The sequence below is a fragment of the Benincasa hispida genome, chromosome 2 (assembly GCF_027475165.1).
Source record: "Benincasa hispida cultivar pf3 chromosome 2, pf3_genome.v1.1, whole genome shotgun sequence".
NCBI lineage: Eukaryota > Viridiplantae > Streptophyta > Magnoliopsida > Cucurbitales > Cucurbitaceae > Benincasa > Benincasa hispida.
The window spans coordinates 55,478,926-55,489,413 of NC_143479.1; positions in this window are offsets into that span (position 1 = coordinate 55,478,926).

The following is a 10,488-nucleotide window of genomic DNA, read 5'->3' on the forward strand; positions in this document are numbered from 1 at the left end:
AATATGTATGTAGATTTTATCAAATTACAAAGACTAAATTCTAACTTTTTCCAAACTTAAAAACCTAAGGTATAAACTAGCCACATTTTAGGATAAGTACCTTTTATGAATTTTTACAGTAGAACATAACATAATAGTAAAATAGTCAAAATAAAGTTAGTAATTTGGCTACGATGATCACTTCATACGTTTCATTTTTTGAATAAAAATATGATCGTCAACATTTTCTTTAGTGCAACGGAAACGAGGAATTTGAACCATAAATCTCTTGATTTCTAATACATATTATACGTAAGTTAAATATGCTCGTTCTTGCAATCTCAACCAATTTCTAATTTAATTTATTTATAAAGTAGAATTATATCACATTGTCTTGTGTAAGGCTTAATATAAATTGCATATTATCTGGTGTTAGTTATTGGAACAAAAATTCTTCTATACACAATCCCCACTTTGATCACATGATATCACATACGTCAAAATCAAAAAAAGAAAGAAAGAAATTTCGATTACATTCCAACCTAACCTTCCAAACAAGTCCTAAAAATAAAGATGTTAATTCACTAGACCGTCCATATTATGCCAAAAGCCGAATGTTTTCCATATATCTTCAAATTGGAAGCAATCTTTCGATAGATACACCTCTTTCCGGTTAGATTGTGTTTGTGTGCCAGTCAGTTTGTTCTCCAAGCATAAAGTGCAATAAAGCTCAAGGTGCAATAGTTTGTTTTTAAAGCTCGAGGTGCAATAAAGTACAATAATTTTTTAAAAAATTGAAATCCTAAAAAATCTAATTCATGTAAAAATATTTAAAATACATTCAAGCCAACTTATCAATTTCTTAAGGGGCCATTTGGATTTCAGATGTTCTTATGGTATGAATATTAAATGTTTGAGATAATTAATGTCTGTATTTGGATTTGCAAAATAATTAATGCCTAAAAGTTAAATGAATATGTTTAATTTATTAATTTTATATATAAAAACTAAAACTAAATAATTATTTAATCAAACGTAAGATAACAAGTAACACAGTCATAATTAAATTTCATTATTTAATATATTGTTATATTGACCAACTATTTAACCACTTAAAATATCAATAAATGAATATTTTTTAATTAAGCATTATTTAAATTATTTTATTTAATTAACAAAAATAAATAAATAAATAAATAAAAATTAATTAGAATATTAATAATTAACAATAAACTTTTATATTAAATAGTTAACATAATGTGAAATACCAATAGTAAGTGTAATAATTGAAATTTATTAAGTCTAAATAATGTATTTATATTCTATAATTAATTAAAATGAATAGTAATGATTAATTGATGTTAATTTATTAATCAAACAAGCTTTATTCGTTTACCAGGTATAAAAACCCCACAAGTATGGAGGGTATTAAAAAATTCATGTCATATAGGTTTTAAAGTTCTCTACACAATAATATGTTAGGTTTTAAAAAGTGAAATCTTATTAAATGTTTGTTTGGAATCCCATGACAATAACTGTGAAACAAAAAGGCGTAAATGATTTTACATATGAATAATAAAAAATAAAAATAAATTTAAAGGCAATAAGAAACCAATTTGCTCGTGCCCCATAACGAAATCCTTACCAAAATAATTTATTCAGCGAGAATATGCTTTTATCTTAGTTACTAGCAAGGATGAAAATATCTTGATATATTGGCAATATATCCATAAATCCCATATCTGATAGAGATATTGGGGGATAAGATATTTTTCTCCAAATTTCATGATATATAATCGATATTAGCAATGTATCTCCTGATATATCTTTCTGGGCTAATATCTTTCGCAACTAAAAAAAAAAAATCGTAGATATTTTGTGGATATATCACGGGTATTTCATGGACATATCATGGAAATGTTATGGATATTTCGTCTACATATTGTTTGATTATCTCTACATATCTCTATTTTTTTCCCAATATCAAGCTTTTTCAATGTGCTTCCTTTTCCATTTTTCAAATTCTTTTGAATGTTCAATTCAAAATTTTCATTTTAAAAGAAATTAAATTTGGAAAAGCCACAAAAAGACTTACACCATGGTTATAAAGCTGGTGGAGCAAGAATTAGCCCCTTCATTAGAGAATCTCAATTCACGCATGCCACACAAGACTCCAACCATGAGCTAGTCATATGTCTATAGCAATAGTAATTATAGCTATTCTCATAATAACTATATAGTCATTCAAGTGTTTATGGTTCCTATGGTTAAAGTGATGGATTTAAGACATCAATCTATAAATGGGACAACTTCCTCGTAAAATTGATGAAGACTCAGACTTAGAGCCTCTATGCATGTTATCTACATTCTTCAGACCATCGTCATTTGAATGAAATATAGTTTGATCTAAGGTATTCTCCTATTGGTAGCATTGAGATTGATGTTCAGGCTCATGGAAGACATACTTCCAATTATGCTATAAATTTTTAACATAAAATGATTTGGGAGTGTTATTATCAAATGAATTATGTTACTGTTGAGCTAGTACCTCTTAGACCATATTTTTATCATTGAATCTCATATTTGACCTTCATTCTGTTTGACTAGATTTTATTAATAAAATATTCAATTCATAATAATTTTTTTCGGTCGTCAACATAAATTTTTATTCTATTACTAACCATATTTTGTTTCTAATTTGATTTATATGCTTAAATTCATAGTTTATTACTTAAAGAATATTATTCTAAACTTTCACAAAAAAATTCACAATATTTTTATGAATTTCCATGATATTCGTGATTTTTCCAGAATATCCATTGATATTTAAATATCCGTCGATATATCCGTAAATCTGACTTGTCGTTATTTACATCGATAACGATATTTTCGTCCTTGGTTACCCGTTACTACATATTGCAGTTATATATGAGAATTTTGTTAGAAAAGGAAGGGAGAATCTTCTCTGAATTATTCTTGGAAAGATTAGAAAGAATGCTAAACCATAAATCTTGACAAATTATTAGTTGTTACTCTCTATTAAGAAAATAACAAGGAGGTATCTATGGCAAGATAACAATGTTACGGTGTATATTATAGCAATTCATAAGACAATTATTAAAATGCATAACATATAAAATAACACCAGAGATTGGTAATCCAGTTCGGTGTAAATCACCTACGTTTAGGAGGCAGTGTGCCCAGGGAAGATAACTCCACTAATATAAATGATAAATAATTACAACATAGTACTTATCTGTAATAGATGGACGATTATTGTGACACTCGTACAGTTTTATCACTCAACTAATAGACTAGGCGTCCCCTAAGTGTGAGACTCATTCTCACAGTGTCTTAGGCTCCCCCGAAGTTATATTATTAGTGAAGCAAAACTTAGGCTCCCCCCAAGATCGAGACTCCCTCTCAATAAGGCTTGAGTTCCTCTCAAGACATGAGACTTCTTCTCACTCGTATTGTATCTTTCCTTCTAAAAGCAAAATCCCCTTTACTCGAATGGCCTAGGTTCCCCCTAAGCTTGAGAATCCCTTCTCAAAAGATCTTCTTGCCTTGATGTGAGGAACACAGAGTACGTCTTTGAGAAAAATACAACAATGCATTACACTGTTGACTAAATACACACTAATTTTTTTATTCAAGTAAGAGCTTTTCATAATAAAGCGATTAACCCTTTTCGAAAGACAAAGAACCCTTTAAATATGAGCAGTGGAAACACACTGAGCAATCCTAACTTCTACAGCAACCGAGAGCCATAAAGGAAAAAATATCGGTAGAATAAAACAACAAAGTAAACCACCGATGAGGAAAGAATCTAGCAGGATCAGCATTACCAAAGACATTCCTCTTCCTGAAGCCAACAATGCAGAGACACATCTCATAACATTTGAGATGCTAAACAAATATTGCCGACCACACAAATGTTGGGGTTGATGTCCTAAATCTCGAAGGGTCCCATAGTTTGTAATTGTAATGTACTAACATTTTATTTATATAATAAAATATTTGATGTTTTATTTCAAAATTAGTTGCATATCCACAAACCAATAAACTAACATCCAAGGTTATCTTGTAGCTTAAACATGTATGTAGAGACATACGGATAGATCATGTTTAAGTGATAACCTAAATGATCTGTAGTAGATGGATAAAGCTGGATGTCTTATCTTGGTGACACTAGGAGTATAGCCCATTTTGTAGATGTTATAATTGTTGTAAAGTGCTACAAATGATTTGATCATGATCATTCATGTGGAGACATATGAGTAGGGATGTTTTATACAAAGGAGTTTGTATAAGACTGAACCACGAAATGTTTAGTCTCATTATATAACGCCGTTCATAATAGAGACTTACATTTCACTAGGATAACCATAGGTAACATGACCTGAATCCTAAGTGAGTTGTGAACTCCTGTCTATGAAAACGGTCCTTTGATTTGTATAGGTGAGAGTGGCTAAATCGCCGACTCAATAAACCTACCATTTTAGGGATTTTTCTGATTGGAGAGCTGGGAATACAACAACATAAGAAGAAATTCACTCATTCCCCAACATCGAGGTAAGAACATAAATTACTCCCTTAAGGGCTGATTCCGGGGCTTGAACAATGTGGCACCACACCCTCTCCTAGCCTGGATGGGGTTCGTGTTAGAACCAGAGAATGTGCAGTGGAAGTTAAACGGATCAATAAGCATTCTAATTCATTAATTTTGGCTTTAAATTAAGCATGCTCATAAACTAATAAGAGGGTTTCATAACATACCTTTGTAGAACCACCTGAATCTTGATTCCAACTGCAAATCTTCTACAAATCAACTTGTGAACCACCTCAAGGCCTTCCTTACTATTCTCTTGGTGCTTTAGATTGAATTGTGGGACTCAAAATAAGCTTGAATAAAGGGAATTTGGAGAAGAAGATCACTTCTGCACCATGGAAGAAGACCTTCTTCAACCTCAAGTTTTTCAGTAAAAACTCAACAAATACGTGCCTGATTTCTACTTTAATCTTCTCTATTTATTGCAAGACTATCATGCAAAGAAGATAACTATATGAATTGTACCTCATACTTGGAAATTTGACTCATGAAAAGAGTGGAGAATGTGTGAACAACTTGAAATGGAAAAGTGGAGAAATCCCACTTTTTCCATTTTCCATCTTTTCAATTTTTTTATTTCTAAATTGATTTCTAAAATCAATTTTGTTTCAAAATAATATCTTTATTAATTTTACAAAATTAATTCTTTAATTAATTTTCTAATAAAATAAATAAATAATTAAACAATTTAATTAATTCTAATTTATTCAATATCAAATATTAAATTAATATAACACTAATTCCACCATCATGAATGATTCATGAATTTAATATCTAAATTATATTTAAATATTAATTGATTATCCAATTTCGTTTAATTCCAAAATTAAACGTGTAATTATATCACATATAATTACTAATTCCCTTAATTCTAATTTGAACGTTTCAAATTAACTTATCACGCTACTCTAAGGCTACCATTTATGAGCTAGTAAGGGGACCTCGTGGACCTACAGATCATGGGCTCCAATGATCCGAGATTAATTAGCTAAACTCTTTACACCGAATTAACCCCCATTCGTTAACTGCTGGGTCACTCAACTAAAGCCCAGAGTTGCATTCTCCTCACTGTAGATGTATTATATTCACTCGATATAACCACGATTTGTAAGTTAACCCTTCACAGATTGTTTGTAATAGTGGATAGGTCAAATGACTATTTTACTCCTGAGATTACCTCTTGTTCCTTGAGTTCCACTAATCCTCTAATAAATAATTGGTTTGTGATCCGACTATCAAACTGAGTCCATCTCGGGCCAATGAGAGAGTGGGACCCCTTGTTCAAGACCCGAAGTCAGCACTTAAGGGAACAACCTCTGTACTATCTCTGAAAGCGGGTAAGAGTGAGTTCCATCTTGCACCCTATGTTTCCAGCTATCTACTCGGTCTTACCCCTGAAATGGAGGTTCATTGAGCCGGCACTGTTGAGCTAACCCTCACTTATGAAAATCTAAGGATAATCGAATAAATAGGAGTTCATAGTTAGCTCAAGATCAAGGTCAAGTTACCTAGGTTGTCGCTTTGAAATAGTCAGTCTTAAATAGTAAACAACGTTATAAAGTAAGAGTGACTAATTTCGTGGTCCAATCTTGTACAAACCTATTGCATAGGATACCCCCATTCCTCATATTATGACATGTACGAATTAGGATCGCATTGTCTGTAGCACTTTACAACTCCTCGTAACAATTACAGAGTGGGCCGCATCCGATAGTGTTACCAGAATAAGACACCCAACCTTTTTCATATACTATAGAGCATTTTGACTATTTACTCGAACCTGATTCATTTTTATTTCTCCACATAAAGTTCAAGCACTCATGCAATAGTCATGGATATTTTAGTTTATTGGATTTCTTTCTAAAATGAAATAAGCAATTCATATATTCAATACCAACTTATTGAATTTTCAGAATAAGTTTTATTGTTTACAAACCACGAGTTTTAGGACATATAACCCAACAAACTCCCACTTGAACTAAAACTCTAGTGGTAACATATATATACCTGAATATATAATACTGAGTTTTTTGAGTTTTACAGAGAAATACAATAAACCAGTGCATCACATACATATGGTTTACCTTTCGGTATACCATAACCGGTTTTTCTCCCACTTGCCCTAGGTTATATACATGGTATTCCTAGTCTTACTAGGAGATTCTCATATACTTTAGTTGAGAGAATTGTTATAAACATGTTAGTATACATAGACTTCTTATTATACTATATGAGGAATGCATCTTATTTTCACAATACTTGTTTTTCAATAATGGCTAGGAAGTCATACATTCCTCCCACTACACCGAGGTACTTTCAACTCTTTGAGTAAGATGCAACTGACAACTCATACATTCCTCCCACTACACTGAGGTACTTTCAACTCTTTGAGTAAGATGCAACTGAACTATCTAAACAACTTTTGTTTATAGTGTCAGTTTTAATCAATAACTCTTTATTGATATATATGCAAGCTTCTATGGAAACAAATGATACATGGTGATCTCGAACAATATTTCAACATATAAGGATTCAATATTAACACTTATATCGACCTTTTCAGATTTTTGAACTATGTAAACAACTTTTACAAATAATAAACAACTTTTATGAGTTCTCCATATCTTATATGGGTTTAAAAAATACCTTAAAATTGAAATGATGTTCGAAAACAATTAAGGCAACTAGGTGTAGAAAGTTTTCATTGGATTTCATGTTCTATCAAATAGTCCTAGAAATCTCAAACTTTCTATACTTTAATCCAATCGAAGTATTTCAGTTTTATTTTACCTAACAAGTTTTGTACACTTTGAACTTTTCAAGTGTTCTAAACTTATCACTTAGGTTAAATAACTACTTATCTTTATTGATGTTTAGCTGTTTTAAATCTCTAAATATTTGCAAATGGCTTTTAACTAGGTTGGTTCTAACAGAAGTTGCTTTCCAATAGAACAAACATAACTTTTGTTAATGAACATTTCATTTACAACAAAAATTTATACAATTTGTTCTTTTACAACAAGACAAATTAACTTTTATTACAATAACAAAAGTAGATAAGATCATCTTCAGACAGCAACATCTCCCACTGGTCAACCGAGGTACAACAAGTAATCTTCAGAAACTAGTTTCCCTATTTTGCTTTATCTACTCTCTTTTCTGCAAGGTACTGAGGGCAGTTTCTCTTCCAATGCCCTTCTTCATTACAATGGAAACATTTTCCTTTATCTGTAACATTAGTCTTGCCTTTTCTACCCACGGTTTTCTTCTTTCCTTTCCCCTTATTCTTCTTAACAAGAATACTTTTACTCTGTGAAGAAGAAGCATTATCAGGCTTTTTGGAGGATGTTCCTCTCTTCTCAGTGGTAGTAACATTTACTTCTTATTCCAGACCTTTTGCTCTCATCATAGTCTGGTAAGCCTGTAGCTCATTTAGAAGAGTAGTTAAGTTGTATTATATTTTATTCATAGGTGTATTTGTGCAAAACTGCAGAAAACTCTTCGGAAGATATTCTAGAATAAAACCAACTTGACTTCTTTTATCAACATAAGCCCATTTACTTTTGCCATATTGAAATGGACCATCATGTCCAGGACATGTTCTCTAATAGAGGCCCCTTCTTCAATACGGCAGTTGTAAATGTATTTGATAGCATCATGCCTCAAGGAGAAGGACGATTGTCCAAACATTCCACAGAGAGATTCTATAATCCCTTTGGCAGTACTTATACTCTCGTGTTTCTTCGCCAAGACATCGGATATGTTGGCAAGGATATAGGCACGAACTTTGTGATTTGCCATGATCCATCTATCATATGCATCCCGAATAGTTTGGTTTGCATTTGAGTCAGGAATGGTAGGACACTCTTCTGTTAAGACAAACTGTAGATCATCTATCACTAGTATAGTATTTAGGTTTGTTTTCAAGGTGACATAATTATCCCCAATTAGTTTATTAGACGCCAACAATTATACTAATGAACTCATCATTCTCAAAAGTATAAACAAATTTTATCAGTGAATTGCTTTTTAATCCCAATCAAGTTTTAGCAAAGTAATAATATACCTAAGATTATTTTTGCAATGATACTACAACAAGACATTCTTGACTAAATACTATCTCCAGAATAACTTCATATTCTAATAGTCATTTAGCTACCGGTTTTGATCAGAAATTACTAACTCTTTAGTAATTCTGTTAGTGTAACTCTCTGTTTTCAGACCTCAGAAGTTGGCCCCAACGATGCTCCCGAATTGGAAAGTCAAAGTTGAAAACGACTTTAGAAATACTATCCATTTCTGGAGTTTGAGTTGTTATGAATCCTATGTTAAATCCCTTCGAGGGGATAGCCATCATTAAACGACTAGCAAGGCCGACTTAAAGACGAAAAGTAGGCACAACATAGGAATCTCACGGTTCAAACCAACAGAAGGGACTGCAGAATATGTTGACACATATCATTCACCCACTTACTATGTATTACTTCCCCCATTCGCTTTTATCTTGATCTCATGACGAACACTTTTCGAATGGAGGTCACTCACAGGGTGACACGAAGTGCTGCACGGATCTCATGAAGGGAATTATCTAGGGACGTGAGAATTGAAATCAATGTCGTATATTTGATTTTCCATTGAACAACTTCCCCTCATTCACCTTGATTAATTCATGCAAACACTTTCCGAATGGAGGTCATTCCCAGGGTGACACGAAGTGCCGCATGAACCTCTCAGTGTGAACATCTTGAGAACGTGAAAATTAAAATCAAAACATCACACTTGATTTTAAGGTGAACAACTTCCTCCATTCATCAAAATCTCGATTCATGTAAATACTTTCCGAATGGAGGTCACTCCCAGGGTGACATGAAGTGAAAAATGAATTTCGATCATGAACTCTTAAGGAGGTGAGAGCTAAAAAAATATCATATCATATATGTTTATTAATCTTCCACTAAAGCGTTCTAACATATCATATACATTATTTTTTCATTAAAGTGTTCTAATAACATATCATATATGTTATTAAACTCCCACTGAAGTGTTCTAACGTTAAACGAGGTATAAATTTTCTTAGGTTTGTTCCAACTAATTAAACAACCTAAGTCTAGGTGTTTATCCAAGTATAACGTTTATATTCAGATTTAACCTACGATGTTTAGGTGATAAACCAATTTTAAAACCTCACATCGCTCACGTATTGCTCATCAACCAAGAGCCAATTACAAATTTAACAAAGGAATCAAAGAGAAATTAAATGCAAAATCTCATAAAACCATATCTGTGCACCATTTTCATATATCTCATGAAAAAAAAAGGATAAATAAGCATTCTAATTCACTAATTTTGGCTTTAAATTAAGCATGCTCATAAACTAATAAGAAGGTTTCATAACATACTTTTGTAGAACCACTGGAATCTCGATGCCAGCTGCAAATCTTCTCTAAATCAATTTGTGAACCACCTCAAGGCCTTCCTTAATATTCTCTTGGTGCCTTAGATTGAGTTGTGAGACTCAAAATAAATTTGAATAAAGGGAATTTGGAGAAGAAGATCACTGCTGCACCATGGAAGAAGATCTTCTTCAACCTCAAGTTTTTCAGCAAAAACTCAACAAATGCATGCCCGATTTCCACTTTAATCTTCTCAGGATTAAGATTAAGTTACATAGGTCATCAATTAACGAAATACTCAATTTTATACATAAAACGGCATTTAGAACGTAAAAAGTGATTATTTCATGGTTTAGTCTTATGCAAACTCATTACATAGGATGCCCCCACTCACATATCTCTATATGAACGATTCGGGATCACATCGTTTGTACTAACTACAAAGTGGGCCGCATCCATAATGTCCTCAGAATAAGGCGCCCAACCTTATTCATATACTATAGA